Source organism: Hemicordylus capensis, chromosome 17 (genome assembly GCF_027244095.1).
Source record: "Hemicordylus capensis ecotype Gifberg chromosome 17, rHemCap1.1.pri, whole genome shotgun sequence".
In the NCBI taxonomy this organism is placed as follows: Eukaryota; Metazoa; Chordata; class Lepidosauria; order Squamata; family Cordylidae; genus Hemicordylus; species Hemicordylus capensis.
This window is the reverse complement of record NC_069673.1, coordinates 1,353,763-1,369,940: the sequence shown is the minus strand read 5'-3', so window position 1 is coordinate 1,369,940 and position 16,178 is coordinate 1,353,763. Positions and strand designations below refer to the sequence as shown.

Below are 16,178 nucleotides of genomic sequence, written 5' to 3'. Positions count from 1 at the left end.
TAAACAAAAAAGAAACCAGCAGCAACCACACCACCCAGGACAGTCTAAAGAGGCTTTGAGGGGGGGTCCCCAGGGGGTGTGGAGGCCCTGGACCTCAGCCCCAAAGTCCAGGAGTAAGAGCTCCACTGACTGTGTTCATGCTTAGATGGAGTTCATCTAACTCCAGATGTGTCTTTGCTAAGAAGGAAAACGCGGCTCAGTGTCTTTGGGAGTAACTCCGAGGCTTGCCGTCTTCTCTCGAAGTCTCCCAGATGAACACAACCGTGGTCTGCAACATGCATAAGTGGAAAATAATCCCAGCAGGGAAGTGAAATGAAGCGCCAGACCCTCCCGCCCTCCCTCTTTTTAAAAGGTGGCTTGTTGGAAACACTGAACACTGAGTAGAAATTAGTCATGTTCGAAACCGCTTGGAAGCTGGACCGGCTGCTTGCTATGACTCATCCTCCAGTAACCACCACTTTGCTTAACATCTTTGCGTCTCCCTGGAAGACCACGCTTGCCCTGCGAGGGCTGCCTTTATGACCCAATGGCTTCGAAATGGAGGGGTTGAGTGTGCCATCTTCACAGCATTATAATTTCCCTAAACCACCAGTACCAACAAGGGGAGAAGGTAGAATAAAAGGAATTGGGAAAATGAGGGGTTTGCAGCCCGGGAAAGCTCTCGAAGGAGCGAAAACTGTAATCTCGGGACATCAAAGCTGCACTGCTTTGGGAGATCATTGCAGTGCCCTTGGGATGTAAAAATGGAATTGCCGAGAGAAGACTCAATGGCCGTAGCTTGTGAGGAGAGGGAGTTGGGTCCTGGGCAGGGCTGAAGTCAAAATTTCTTAGACGTGAAATTGGAAAGAGGATTTCAGGTTTGTCCCAGGAGAAAGTACAACCTGGAGAACAGTTTCAGGCTTCCCCTCAAGGAGAACTTCAGGACATTTTCTCAGACCTTTCCCACACATCGTGGCAAGGTCCGGACAGAATACCAAACCGGAGCGCCCTTCACCTCCAGTTTTGCTAACTGAATGTCCGAACCAGGGAACTGAAGTTAAAGGGGAAAAATTGACCCTCGGTTTCCCTTCCCAAACTCCATTTGTCAGCTTTGGTTATCTTTAGGTTTCGTTGTCCCAATCTCCAGTTTGCCCGGGACAGCAGTACCTTTGAACGTGGCACTGGTATTAACCTTCTAATAGAACTCCCTCACTCCGGCTACTATGGGCTGTGTGGGCTGGCCTTCAGGAAAGAAGGAAACCCACATAGGAACACAGGAGGAACATAGGAAATTGCCATATACTGAGTCAGACCATTGGTCTATCTAGCTCAGTATCTGGCAGTGGCTTCTCCAAGGTTGCAGGTAGGAATCTCTCTCAGCCCTCTCTTGGAGATGCTGCCAGGGAGGGAACTCGGAACCTAGATGCTCTTCCCAGAGCGGCTCCATCCCCTAAGAGGGGAAGATCTTACAGTGCTCGCATGTAGTCTCCCATTCAAATGCAACCAGGGCAGACCCTGCTTAGCTAAGGGGACAGGTTATGCTTGCCAGATCCTCTGCCTCTGGCAGTCTTCCTGACTGCAGAAAGACCCCTTTCCCCGAAATCCGAACACGGACAGGAGAGCGGGGGGCGGGGCACAGAACCACAGGTCCATGGGATATTTCCATATTATGTCTGACCTGGACTTTTGAGTTGAGAACCTTTGCTGCTGAACTTGCACCTTAAATGCAAGTCCAGAGTAAATCTGTTTTACAGGGGAACTTCTTCAGGCAAACGCGTCTAAGGGATTCTGAGGGAAGCCAAGAGAGTTCCAATAAGAGCAGCAACACTTCTACATCAATCTCCCTGTTACCAGATTTTGCCTGAAGTGACACTTAAAGCCAAATTTGGAGTTTCCTCCTTAGAAGAAAACATCTGAGAAAATTCAAAGGAGGCCTCAAAAACTAGCAACATTTCATAGAGGGTTTCCAAATGTTCCTAGCCCCTCACTAGATTTCACATAAAGCAACACTGGAATATAATTACTTGCTTTTCTGGTAGCCTCTCTGGTGTTCCCAGACAAAAACTGGTGGCTTGAACACAAGAAGACCAATCGAGTGCCTTGTGGCCTCCTTCCTAAACAGCAGATTTCTTTCCACCGCTGTCTTCGTGGCAAAGTGACCCTATCCATTGCAACTGATTGTAAGGGTGACCATTCAACACAGACATAACTTCTTTATACAATTCCATAGATGGTTTGTCAGTAACTGCCGTGGGATGTCTATTATTTGATTTTAATTGGACTTGGATCAGTCCGTGATGCTTCAGAATGTTTGCTTGTGTTCGACGGTTTGAGATCTAATTATCGCAGATCCTGATGGCCAGCTGGCTGAGGATCAAGAGGTTTGAACTTGGCTGGTCCCATTTGGAGGGTTCTCCCTAGGCCAAGCATGCGAGGAATTGTAAAAGGAAGTGGAAAAATGTTGATGACATACAAACAGACGAGGGGGTGGGGGGATTCAACATTCCTAGCGGAGAGCAACGTGGCGGCTTTGGGGACATAGGAACATAGGGAGCGGCTTTCTACTGAGTCAGACCCTTGGTCCATCTAGCTCAGTCTTGTCTTCACAGACTGGCAGCGGCTTCTCCAAGGCTGCAGGCAGGAATCTCTCTCAGCCCTCTCTTGGAGATGCCTCCAGGGAGGGATCTTGGGACCTTCTGCATGCAAGAAGATGTTGAGCCCCATCCATGGAAACATGCAGTTCACACCAGGGTCAGCCCCAGGGTCCAGCCTGCCATCAGCCTGAGGGCCAAGTCTGCTGCTCTTGACTCCTCTGCTTAGACAGAACTCTCCTGCCGTGGGCTTTGCTTTTTGGTTTAGAAAGATTATTACACTTGTGAGAACATAACCGGGAGATCCGCACAGGACCTGATCCATAAGAACATAGGCAGCTGCCATATACTGAGTCAGACCATTGGTCTATCGAGCTCAGTATTGTCCAGCCAGCGGTAGACCATTCATGCTTGCTACCGCAAGACCAACAATCTCTCCCCACTTTACACACTGGCCGACATCCAGGTGAATGCCACAGCAGTGCAAGAAGGCTGCGCACACCCCAGAAGGCCGCCTGGCTGTGTGGATGCTGCAAGTTGCCCCGTCTCCTGTGTGTTTGTTGCATTTGTGCATGCACTGCGCTTGTACGGCAAGGAGCGTGGGGGAGCCATCCAGATGACTGTTGGTGTATTATTTATTCTTCTACGTAAACTGCTTTGAGAACTCTGAGACATAGACACAGTTGTGCTGTAAGGTGGTGCAACCTTTCGTCATCATCCTCTACGGCAGGGAGCAGATGGTGGGCTTGTTCACCCAACGGGGGGAGCTGGCAGTGGCACGCCTAGGTAATTTCAACACCTGGACCGCCCCTGCCAAGAGGCCCCCACTTGTAAAAAGAAAGAGAGAAACCTACAGGGTGTTTTGGGGGGGGGCTCCTGCCACCAACCTGCACCCACCCCGCTGTGCTGAACCGCCAATTCCCCCCATAATTTCCTTGAGAACTGTGAGAACCTCCTGCGCTTCTGTGCTGTTGGAATAGATCGCCACAAGCCCATGATGCAGTCCCTTCGCAGTTCTCAAGGGCCACTGGGCCGGATGGACAGGCCCAGTAGCCAGATAGGCCAAATGGCTGCTCCACCAACCGCCGCCATGGGGCGTGGGTAGGTGGGTGGGTGGGCGGGAGGCCTGCTTGGCTCAACCCCTGCCCCCTAGCTGTACACACGGCGGCTAAAATTATGGGGGGAATGGTGGTTTGGCATGGGGTGGCAGCAGGAGGCCCCCTGGACATTCGGCCTCTCTGGACCTTCGGTTCCAGGGGTAAGAGTGTCTCTGGGAGCTGGAGGGAAGGCACGATCTAACCTTCCTACTCCCAGACGACCAGAGCCTGTCCATGGCTCTGCCACTCGTGTGCTCACACAAATAGCATGCACAATCTGGCTGGCCTCCATTGTGGGATCCTGGCCTCCTGTATCCCACAATGCACCGCACGAGCGGCAGAGAGGCAGCCCTCAGTACAGCTGCAGGGCTCCTCTCTCTGGCCTGGAAAGCCTCAGAACTTCGTGGTAAACATGGCTGCCAGAAGAAACAACCCGAACAAGAGGTAGGATGGGCCGAGTAGTGGATCCAGGCTCGGAGCGGCTGGGTCAGGAGACCTCCTCGCTCCCCAGACGACCACAGATTCCTGGGTTAAAACTCTCCTAGTGCCTAGAGGCTGTCAGGACCTGGATGGTCCCAAACAAGCTCAGGCTTAATCCCTCCAAGATCGGGTTGCTCTTGTTCCGTTTGCGATCTGGTCGATTGCTGTGTGTGAGTTGATCTCTGGACGGGGCTGCGCTTCCCTGGAGAGAGACGGTTCATGATCTGGGGGTCCTTCTCGCTGCTCCTGCTTGAACAGCAGGTTTAGGCAGTGGCCAGGGGGGCCTTGGGCCAGCTTCGGCTGGTTCGCCAGTGATGGCCTTTTCTCGACCAGCAGGCCCTGGCAACTGTACCTCATGCCTTGGTTACCTCTCGCTTGGATTACTGTAACGCGCTCTACCTAGGGTTGCCTTTGGAAACGATTCAGAGGCTTCAGCTACTCCAGAATGCAGCGGCCCGCCTCCTCGTAGGTGGCTGTAGATTTGAGAGTGTCAATCACACTCTTTAACGATCGCTCCACTGCTTGTCTGTTCACTTCCAGGTCCAATTCAAAGTGCTGGTTCTCACCCACAAAACCCTTATGGGCTTGATTGATTGATTGATTGATTAAGTGCCGTCAAGTCGGTGATGACTTTTAGCGACCACATATAGAGATTCTCTCCAGGTTGGTCTGTCTTCCACTTGGCCTTGAAGGTCTCTCAGTGGTGCATTTGTTGCTGTTGTAATGGGGTCCATCCACCTTGCTGCTGGTCGACTTTCCACACCATTATGGACTTCTCAAGGGAGCTGCGTCTTTGCATAAGGTGTCCAAAGTATGATAGTTTGAGCCTGGTCATTTGTGCCTCAAGTGACAATTCTGGATTGGTTGGTTCTAGGATCCATTGGTTTGTTTTCCTGGCTGTCCATGGTCTCCTCAAAAGTCTTCTCCAGCACCCAAGTTCAAAAGCATCAATGCTTATGGGCTTAGCACCTGTATGTCTCCGAGATCGCCTCTCTCGGCCGGTCGTATCCCGTCCTGTGTGGTCTACTCAGCTGGCCCTCCTGAGTGTCCTGGGCCTTGGTGTACTGTGTGGTATTTGGGCCCGTAGGAGGGCCTTCTCTGTGGCCACCCCTCTTCTTTGGAACACCTCCCCCCCCCGCTGATTCATTCAGCCCCCTCCCTCTCTGCTTTGAAGGCCCAGGTGTTTGCCCTTTATTTATTTTTGTTTTTAATTATTATTGGTATTGTTGTTCACTGCCTAAAGTCTTTGGAGGAGGTGGTATATAAGAAAACCCGAATGAATGAATCTGTGGCCGTGAACAGGCTTTGTGTCTTCTCTGAAGAAACTCTGCTTTGACTGGACAAGCTGCTGATCCTCTCCCCGTTGTCCTGTGTGGGGCCCGAGCTGTGCTGCTGCCTCAAGAGGGATCCTCCAGGGTGCACCTCGATCCTTCCAATGCAAAGCCCCGAGGAGTGGGAAGGAGGGGCAAGAGCCAGGCAGAAGGAAGCACTTTCTCCTGACGGGGTCTGGCCCTCTTTCTCAGCCAAATGTCTCCAGCCTTCTGTATTTGTCATGTTCATTCATCTCTCCTCCTTGTAAGACGCTCTTGGAAGTGACACTGCAAATGGCTTTTCCAGCTGATTCTGGGACATTTTTAATTCCTGACAGATGTGGATATCGTTTCTTTCCATCCTCTCTTTGTTTTCAATGGAGCTGGAACCGGGTGATGTTTTTGTTCCACGGCTACCTTGCTTTGCCGTGTGCTCCGGGCCAGGCGCATTTTGTTCTTTTGGCTGCGGTGAAGCTCTTGTACAGCTTACTGGAGCCGCCAGTTGATTGGCCAGCCACGAGACACACGAGGAGACGCTCAAAACACGGCGCTGAATCCCACACTAGCGCAAATCGCCTCCGATTTCAGCGGGTTGGATTTTAAGCCTTTCCCTTCCTGTCTGCCCACACAGACAATGCTCTCTCTCAGACCTTTGATACCTTGCGGACAGGTTCCCTCTGGCTGAAAACTAGAGGCGTGCTTCTCTTTTACACTCAAAGACGTCAATATTCCCTCTGCCATCTCCTGGAGCAAAGGGCAAATGCCAGGGTGGTTCCAGATGCCTCCTATCCTCGTTCGAGGGCTGGATACACTCCTGTCTTGCTATTGCCTGTTGGATAAGAACGAGGCGGGGAAATGGATCGTCCGTCAAGCCCCAGCTGGGTGGGACGATTTCCCCAACTACCTTGTTCAGAAGTTGGGGAAGCAATCTGGGTGGGGGGCGCTTGTCTTGTCCAGTTGGGGCTTAGCAACTCTGGCCTTGTTTTTCTTGAACACACAATCACAAATCAGGAGTGTGCTCAGCTGCAAAATGAGGGTAGGAGGAAAAAACACCTACTGTAGTCCAAATTAGAGGTATGCACGGAACTGGCTAGCCCGGTTCGGTTCGAGTCTGAACTGGACCTGGACCAGACCAGGCCAGTTCAGTCTGGCATCCCCTCGAACACCCCCCCAACTTTGGTCTGGTCCAGGGGTGTGTGTGTTTCCCAGACCTTTTACTTAAAAAACCCTTACTCCCTCTGGGGGGCTTTTCTGAGGCGAGGGGGTGTCCGCAGAGGTCCCCCCTCTCCCTGCCGGCCTTCTTTCTCTCAAAAATGGCCCCATTTGGGCATTCTTTGGCCTGTTTGGGCCTTCCCCAAAGCACAGTGTCCATTTTGGAGGCCGCTGCACCTGCACAATGGGTGTCTGTGTGGCCTGGGTCAGGTCCTCGTTTTGTGTTATGTGGGAGTGCAGCCAATGTGTGAACAGCCCCGTCTGGTCACTTCCAAGTTCTTTAAAGCCCAACACAAACTGAGGAGAGGTATCTCAGGAACTGCTTCCGGCCATACCAAGCTCCCTGTGGCTCTCTTTGCTCCACAGAGGCTGCCCCTCATGCTCCCTCCCTGCAGGAAGACTCCAAAATTAAGTCCCCCTAACTGGCCAAAGCTTTGCCAAAGGCGACTGAGCGAGACAAGATTGGAACTAGGGACTTCTCAGAGTGTAACTCATACTCCTAGCCATCAGTTCTCAATTCCTATGGCAGGAACATCCAAACTCAGTTCAAGGATATCACCTCAGGCTAAATCTGATGGCAACTGAGACTGGAACGAAGAAGGAGACACACAGTCAACCCACTGAACTTCTCTTCTCTTCTCTTCTCTTCTCCTCTTCATATTCCTATCTATACATACAATGCATATGGCATTACATAACGGTGGTGTGAGATTCGTCATCCCTGCAAATGGCAGTGGTCCCAAATTTGGCTTTTGGCAAGTTTGCAGGGAGGAACAGCTCTCAAATACTTGTCTTTACCTAGCAGGCCCCCTGCCCTCCTGATTTCACTCGGGATCCAGATTACAAGCAGCCGTCATCAGGATGAGCTAAGGAAGGCCCTTTATGTGTGGCTACCTTTGAAGGAAGTGGCACCAGAACTTAAACCGGAAATACGGGCGGGGGCACACTCGCTCACGGCAACTTTCAGACCTCGACATCTTTTTACAGAGCAAGATGCGAGGCTGGATAGGAGAGAGAGTTCTAGGCAAAGGCCCAGAATGCTTTTATCATCATCAGTTCAAGTCGGGGAGAGCTTCTAATTTCATCTTGTGTGATTTATGATGTCCCATGCCTTGAGAATGTAACACAGCATTTCTTGGATTTCCAAATGCTCTTTCAGCATGTTGAGATGAGCAAAGAAATCTTTGCACAGCGCGCACTCCCTGCCCCCAAGAAGCCAGTACCACAAAACCAAAGCGTCTTGGCTGCATTGGGAATTATTAGATTTAACAGCTCCCTCCAAGGTTTCCACTTATACCAAAAGTACTGACTTGAATTATCTTTGGTCCTTCAAACTTGCAATGCCGTGAGTCACCCCTCTCTTATTCTTACTCTTACTCTCTCTCTCTCACTCAAAAAAAAAAAAAAAAAAAAGCTCTTTCTCTATTGTTTCAAGGCATTTTTTGGCCTGTAGAAATATTTGGACACCTGATCAGAGTGCAGCCTTAAGACCCAGAAATGAGTGAAGTACAGCCAAATGATTACAGTTGTGCTTTAACAATCAGGATATCTTAATGAAAAGACGAAGCCTCAGTCAGGAGTGTGAATATTAGAAACGGACAGTTCTGTAGCCTCAGAAACTCACTTTCTCACACTCCTTTACACACACATGGACACACTGGGAGAAGCACTTTTATCCCAATCCACCCAACTCCTCAGTGATGGATGGCAGAGGTGCCTTAACTTAACACCCCTGAGATGCCTTGCTTCCGTGGTGGGTAAAGGAGCCTTTGGCTGCCAATTTATTTCTGGGTCCAATTCAAGGTGCTGGTTTTGGCCTTTAAAGCTGGGCCCTGGATATCTGAGGGGCCGCCTGCTTCCAAGGGTTCCTGCCTGCTTGACAAGGTCATCGGCATGGGTTCTGCTCTGTGCACCAATGATGAGGGAGGCTCGGCTGTCATGCACATGGACGGGGTCTTCTCGGTCATTGCCCCCAGGCTTTGGAGTGCTCTCCCGGCTGGCATACACTCCTCCATCTTCATTACAGCTTTTAGAAAGCAAGTAAAACCTGGGCTTTTTACCCAGGCTTTTATATGAGTGTTGTTTTCTGGTTGCTTCTGCTTCTGTGCTGTGTTTCATGGTTTTATAGGGCATATGTTGGTTTTTAAAAACTTTTTAAATAGATTTGTATTTTTCGCCCTTATATTCCGATTTAATATTTGTATTGTCCTAATGGTTTAATAGTTTTATATTATTTTTTAAAGGTATTGTCAACCATCTTGAGATTATTTTAATGAAAGATGGTATATAAATCTAGCAATAAGTAAACAACAAATAGCAGCACAGAGATAATGTGCATATATGTACAGACTCAGAAACCCAATCATAGAACCTAAGTCATTTTTCCAATGGCCAAAGCATATCTATCTATCTATCTATCTATCTATCTATCTATCTATCTATCTATCTAATTTGTACACCGCCCCAAACTTTCATCTCTCGGCAATTAACAATTGCATAAAACAAGTTAAAACATACACAAAAACTTAAAACAATTTAACAATTTGAACATCAACCGCAGATAAAAACCTGAACATATAAAAAGCTGAAAAAGCTTGGGTGAAGAGGTGGATTTTCAAATGCTTTTAAAAAATTGTCAGAGATGAGAAGGATCATATTTCAGTGGGTAGCGAATTCCACAGTCTCTGGGCAGCAATTGAGAAGGCCCGTCCCCGTGTGGCCAGCAGCCGAGCTGGCAGCAACTGGAGACAGACCTCTCCAGACGACCTCAATGGGCGATGGGACTCATGACGAAGAAAACGTTCTCTTAAACACCCACTGTCTAGGCAGAGCCTACAAGCTCCTCCCGAATGTATATGCACTTTGGACAGGAAACCTCTCCAGAAATGAGTGAGCATCCCACTTGGCTCCCCAGCTGTTGATGGCCTACTAATCCCATCATCCCCAGCCACATCATTATGGCTGGGGATGATGGGAGTTGTAGTTCAGCAACAGCTGGAGGGCCACGTTTACTCACCCCTGCTCTCAGACAAGCCAGATGCATGCACGTGACTATAAAAATAAATCCTGCCAGAATAGAGACCATGAGAGTAGAGCTGGTCTGGTGGTAGCAAGCACGACTTGCCCCCTTTGCTAAGCAGGGTCCACCCTGTTTTGCACTTGAATGGGAGACTTGATGTGTGAGCACTGGAAGAGATTCCCCTCAGGGGATGGAGCTGCTCTGGGAAGAGCATCTAGGTTCCACGTTCCCTCCCTGGCAGCATCTCCAAGGTAGGGCTGAGAGAGATTCCTGCCTGCATCCTTGGAGAAGCCGCTGCCAGTCTGGGTAGACAATCCTGAGCTAGATGGACCAAGGGTCTGACTCAGTATAGGGACTCAGTATACTGATATATGGCTCTGTATATCCTATGTTCCCTCAGCCACTTTTCATTCTTTCTAGGCAGCAGTTCCACCCCTAAGGAAAGCCACCCTCTGGTGGATCCAGCTCCCCAGGCTTGAATCCATTTAATCGTTGATGGCTTCTCCCAAGAAACCCTGGGGAGTTTTGTTCTCTGATGGGGGCGGGGGCGGAGCCTCTGTAACTCCAGCAGCTGCACAAAGCCACCCTTCCCAAAGCCTGTGCATTTTCTGAGAGGCCCCCCCATAATGGTTCTTCTGAGCCTCCGTTTTGCCTCAGCCGGGGAGGCAGTCTCTTGACATTCATTTGCATTTGCTTGTGTGGGATCAGGCGGGCTCCATTTGCATATTTCCCATCCCTTGGAATGTTTGTGGGGAGGGGGCCGAGGGGTGGGGGTATCACCCCCCCCCTTCCATGCAAGGCAGACTTTCTCCCACTCCGTTCTTAATGGGCCTGCTCAAGGTATCTGCGGGATTTCCCTCTGCAGCTCCACCGCGCAAGCCCCCTCCTCGGAAAGGTCACGATTCCAAACAATGAGCTGTTTGTGTGGACTGGGGGTTAAGGGAGGGAGGGAGGGAGGGGGAAGCCGGCCCAGATCTGGGGACAAGACGGGGAAGGAGCAGAAAGGAAAAGCCAAGTGCTACCTGGGCACTGTCTCCTTTGACAGGCCACAAATGCCGTGTTGCAAAGGCTTTTAGCCCCCGGTCCTTTTCTCCGGCAGGCCCGAGTTCTGCTTGTCGTGGCGAGAGCGAGCTCTTCCCGCCAGGATCTCCCGAGCCCGAGGGGTCACCGACCTTTTCCAACCGCCCCAGTTACACAGCAGTGCATGAGCCCACCCTGTTTACATAGCCTCCAACACTGCAGAGTTCTGGAAAAAGGGACACCCTTGCACACGCCTCCCCCGACGCCAAGGATCGCTGCCCGGACGCCGCCAGCCCCCAAACCCGTTCTCTGCTGCTGTCAGTCCATTCATTACACAGCCGCTTGTGCTATGCTGGCTTCTGAAGTGGAGTTAGGAGAGGAGAGCTGGTCTGGTGGTAGCAAGCATGTCTTGTCCCATGCTAAGCAGGGTCTGTCCTGGTTGCATCTGAATGGGAGACTTGATGTGTCAGCACTGTAAGATATTCCCCCCTCAGGGGATGGAGCCACTCTGGGAAGAGCATCTAGGTTCCCAGTTCCCTCCCTGGCAGCATCTCCAACGAGATAGGGCTGGGAGAGAGACTCCTGTCTGCAACCTTGGAGAAGCCGCTGCCAGTCTGTGAAGACAATACTGAGCTAGGTGGTCAGACTCAGTATATGGCAGCTTCCTATGTTCCCATGAAGTGGATGTGTTTGCCTACTGTGTAACACTGATTACTATTTCATCAGGAAATGGATCTGGTTGCCCTTTTTATATAGACCACTTCTCAAGATTGCAATTTATTTTATTCTTTATTTTCACTTTTGTATCCTGCTCTTCAATTGCGACAGCGATGAATGCACCACTGAGAGACCTTCAAGGCCATGTTGGAGACAGATCATCCTGCAAAGAATCTCTTGATGTGGTTGCTAAGAGTTTACACCGACTTGACGGCACTTCATCAGTCAATCAAATCTTCCGTGTTGTGCAGGGTTCTGTTTATACTCACAATAACTCTGTGAAGTAGGCTTGGCCGAGAGAAAAGCGACTGGCCCAGAGTCACTCAGTGCGTTTCATGGCCGCACAGAGATTTGAACTTGGGTCTCCCTGGTCCTAGTCCAACACTCTAACCACTACACCATCCGGGTTCTTGTGCAATTCAAGGCACACTAAATCACCAGATCACATCCCCTAAGGGGAATATCTTGCAGTGTTCATATGAAGTTTCCCATCCAAATGCAAATCAAAGCAGACCCTGCTTAGTAAGTAATGACATAAGACCCTACTTAGCAACGGGGACCATTTCATGCTCACTACCACAAGACCGGCTCCCCTTCCCTCTGTCAAAGGCACAGCTACAGGCTTGAATGAAAAGCTGGCAAGCCCAAGAAGCTGTGGTGGCGAAGGGTGCCACGACGTCCGTCCGTGGCTCAAATCTCACCTCCGCCATAATGCCCCTGGGCAGCCTTAGGCAGTGCAGATGGCTGGAGAAGGACCCCTCATGATCTTTGCTGCAAGAGCCTCACCCGGGAGCAAGGAGGACCCTGGGGGGATTTACTTCTGAGGGAATGCACGTCAGAGAGGGTCTGAGCTCATGTAGGAGACGCACTTCTGGTTGGAGCCGGTGGGACTTGCTTCTGAGTAAACAGGTTAATAGGCTGGCAGTGCCCACTTGGCTTTCCTCCTGGAGCTTGGAGCTCTTTTTGTCCATAAAAAGGAGAGAGAGAGAGAATATTGAACAGAAGGCCAGCAAGATTTCTCCTCTACAAAGGCCTCCTGGAAAAGCCATTGCAATGAATAATAATTATAATAAACAGTGAGGGAAATGGTGGTGAGTAAAGGCAAACAGCTATTTAAAAACCAAAAATGGTTTGTGAGTGAGAGAGAGAGAGTGTGTCCAATGTAGAGACGTGTTTGTGATATTGCATCAATAGCCCATGGTCTCTTACAAATCTGTGTATTGTACCTAGATCTTCAGACTAGGTTAATCCTGCCCTTACTAAAAAAAAATGTGCCAGGTCATTCAGAGGCATTTTATACTATATATCTCTTCTCTGATAAAGGTGTTCATGTTACACACCAAGTAGCCAAGTTCTGTTTCTCAGCCACCTAAAGAGTTTGACATGCCTTGGGGGCTCTTCCTTGACTGTACTGGTGTTGGGAAGTCTTTTACAGGCAGTATTATGGTTTTTAGTGTTAGCATTCTACTGTTTGCATTTTAGAACTTGGTCCTCTCCCTTCTTCTTATGATTATGTGTTTTATGATGATTGATTGCATTGCTATGTTATGGTTATTCTGGTCTGAGACCATAATCAAGGCAGAAATTCTAATTGTATATATCACTTTCCAACAAAATAAAGTACTCAAAGTGGTTTACATAGAAAAGTAAGATTGGGGTCATCCCATGAAACTGATTGCCAAGAGGCTTAGGACCAACAAAAGGAAGTTCGTTCTTTACACAGCGCATAATTAATCTATGGATTTCTCTGCCACGGGATGTGGTGATGGCCACTAGCTTGGATGGCTTTCAAAGGGGCTTGGGGAAATTCAAGGAGGCAAGTGGGTACTAGTTGGTGGCTATAGGCCACCTCCAGCCTGAGAGGCAAGATGTCTCTAAATCCCAGTTGCTGGGGAGTAACAGAAGGAGAGAAAACATGCCCTCCGCTCTTGCCTGTGGGCTTCTCAGAAGCATCTGGTGGGCCACTGTGTGAAACAGGACGCTGGACTAGATGGACCTTGGGCCTGATCCATGTGTGTTCTTATGTTTTTATGTCCTTGTTCCCAAATGGCTCACCATCTAGGAACATAGGAAGCTGCCATATACTGAGTCAGACCCTTTGTCTATCTAGCTCAGTATTGTCTTCACAGACTGGCAGCAGCTTCTCCAAGCTTGCAGGCAGGAGTCTCTCTCAGCCCTTTCTTGGAGATGCTGCCAGAGAGGGAACTTGAAACCTTCTTCTCTTCCCAGAGCGGCTCCATCCCTGAGGGGAATATCTTGCAGTGCTCACACTTCCAGTCTCCCATTCATCTGCAACTAGGGTGGACCCTGCTTAGCTAAAGGGACAAGTCATGCTTGCTACCACCAGACCAGCTCTCCTTTATGCTTCTACAAAGAAGCATGGACTATCAGCAACAGCCTCTGGACGGATGGATGCTGTGCTGGTCAGATAGGGACAGATGCTCCCCTGACCAGTGGGACAGAATCACCACTTTAAAAGGTGCCCCTTTGCTCAGACCGCCCGGGTGGCAAAGAGCCAGTCACTAAAATGGGGCGACCCCATTAACAGCTGACCCCGCACCCCATCATGTATCCCTTTCCCTTTTCATTGCACTTGCGTTGGACAGGTCTCCGCCCATGGAAAAGATCGCACCCGGGTTGCTAACGGAGCCGGGGAGAAGGCAGCGTGGGGGGCTTGGTCCTGTGCCTTGAAGTGCTGCTTGCTCTGCGGGATCCCCAGGTGATGCTTCTCCCGCGGGAGCCCAGCAATCAGCAGCAGCTGCCCCCCCCCCACCTCTGCCGTTAAGGCCCAGCTCAGAAACTCAGGGGCAGTCCCTGCCTGTCTTAGATGGGGCAGGGGACGGTCCCTTCTCTGCCCAGTAGATCCATCACAGCCCCTCCCAGGGGCCATTGCTCAGGCTGAATTTATCCAGGCAGGGGAGTCCCTAGGGGAGAGGGGGCCGTGTTAATCCTTCTCTCTGGCAGCCCCCCAGAGTGAGGGAGGTAATGGAGGAGTGGAGCTGGAGGGCCCTCAGGAGCTGGGGGCCCGTGTTCTTGGATCCCTTTTGCTCAGTCATCGCGAGGCCCCTGCATCCTGGTTTAACTTGTCCATAGCCATGCGGCTAGCAGGGTCAGGGGCATAGCCAGGGGGCGGGCTGTGTTCACTCCTCTGGTTGCCAGAACCTGAGGGGTATTCTCGTGTGTAACAGGAGCTGTAACCCACGATTTGGCTTTTGGGGGGGGGATTTTTCTTCATTATCTCCCTCACTCCAAGCGGTGGCTGAGCCGCTTGAAGAAAATAGGGAGGGGTGGAGCTCCCCCCCCGGTTCTTTGAACCCACCCACTCAATTCTAGCTACGCCCCTGATCATGGTCTGTAAATATCCATAGTGGCCTGGTACAGGTAGAGCAGGTAGAGCCGATAGAGCCATGAAATCAAGAGCTGCCATTTCCCCGGAGGGTCTCGTGCTGGTGCTGCTGCCGCTGCCGCTGCGGCCATTTCTTCAGTGGCAGGCACCTGGGCCGAAAGGCAGGGGAGTTGTCCGGAGAAAGCGATGGAACTGGAAACCCAGGCTCAGGTGAGCAACATGGTTTCCCATGCAAACCCCAATTGCAGGGAGTTTTATCAGGGTGTCAGTGTAACCGTGGGTTTCCAATGGGCCAGGAACATCGCACAAGCCCTCTTTAAAGGTAGAGTGTGTTGTCGAGTCAATTTCGACTCCCGGCGCCCACAGAGCCCTGTGGTTGTATTGGGTAGAATACAGGAGGGGTTGACCGTTGCCTCCTCCCATGCAGTATGAGATGATGCCTTTCAGCATCTTCCTGTATCGCTGCTGCCTGATATAATACCAGCGGGGATTCGAACCGGCAACCTTTTGCTTGTTAGCCCAGCATTTCCCTGCTGCGCCGCTTTAGGTATATATAATCTAGTAGAATGATGTGGAAGAGCTTTTCCTGGGCTATATCACCTTGGGCTGGAGGTGAAGAGGCCCAAGAGAAGAGAATGTGTTATTTACTTGAATAAATAAACCCTAACCCCTGCACCAAAGTCATATTCGTATATGGCTGTGTGTATGTGACACAATATTTATTTATTTATTCATTCATTTATTTATTTATGAAGCAGGAAGCCAAAATCTTCCACTATTTGGGTTCATCTATCTCTGCCAGCTGCTTTTTAATATATAAAACGACTGTGTGTGTTCTTCCAGGATCTGAGCCTCCTGACAAGCCTGTTCTTAGCTTATGACCTATTCTTATTCTTATTGTTGTTTATTATTTATTTGATTACTATACTGCCCTGCCAAAAATGGCTCAGAGCAGTTTACACAGAGAAATATCAAACAAATAAGATGGCTCCCGGTCCCCAAAGGGCTCACAATCTGAAAAAGAAACCTAAGATAGACCCCAGCAACAGCCACTGGAGGGGTACTGTGCTGGGGATGGAGAGGGCCAGTTGCTCTCCCACTGCTCAAGAAAGAGAATCACCACGCTAAAAGGTGCCTCTTTGCCCAGTTAACAAATGTTACTTTCAGGGATATAGTCATAAGTGTGTCGGTCGGGCTCTCTCTGTCTCACACATGCACGTGTGTGTGCATTTTAGAGTTAGAAGGGACCCCAGAGATCTTCTAGCCGTCCACCCCCTGTGCTCATCTTTGTGGGAACCCATCTCTGATGCCTTCGCTGCCTGTCTTGGGCGAAACGCTCCAAGCTGTGCCTGCTAGCCTCCGGGATGCTGCCGCCAGAACCGCCCCGGTGCAGCGCCTGCCTGCCTG

General features: G+C 50.3%; 1 protein-coding gene across 1 annotated transcript in view; it reads left to right on the top strand.

Moving 5' to 3' along the window:
* COL5A1 (collagen type V alpha 1 chain) overlaps positions 1-16,178 on the top strand; it is a 374,283-nt gene that overhangs the window by 118,021 nt on the left and 240,084 nt on the right. The gene's annotated exons all lie outside the window — the stretch shown is intronic.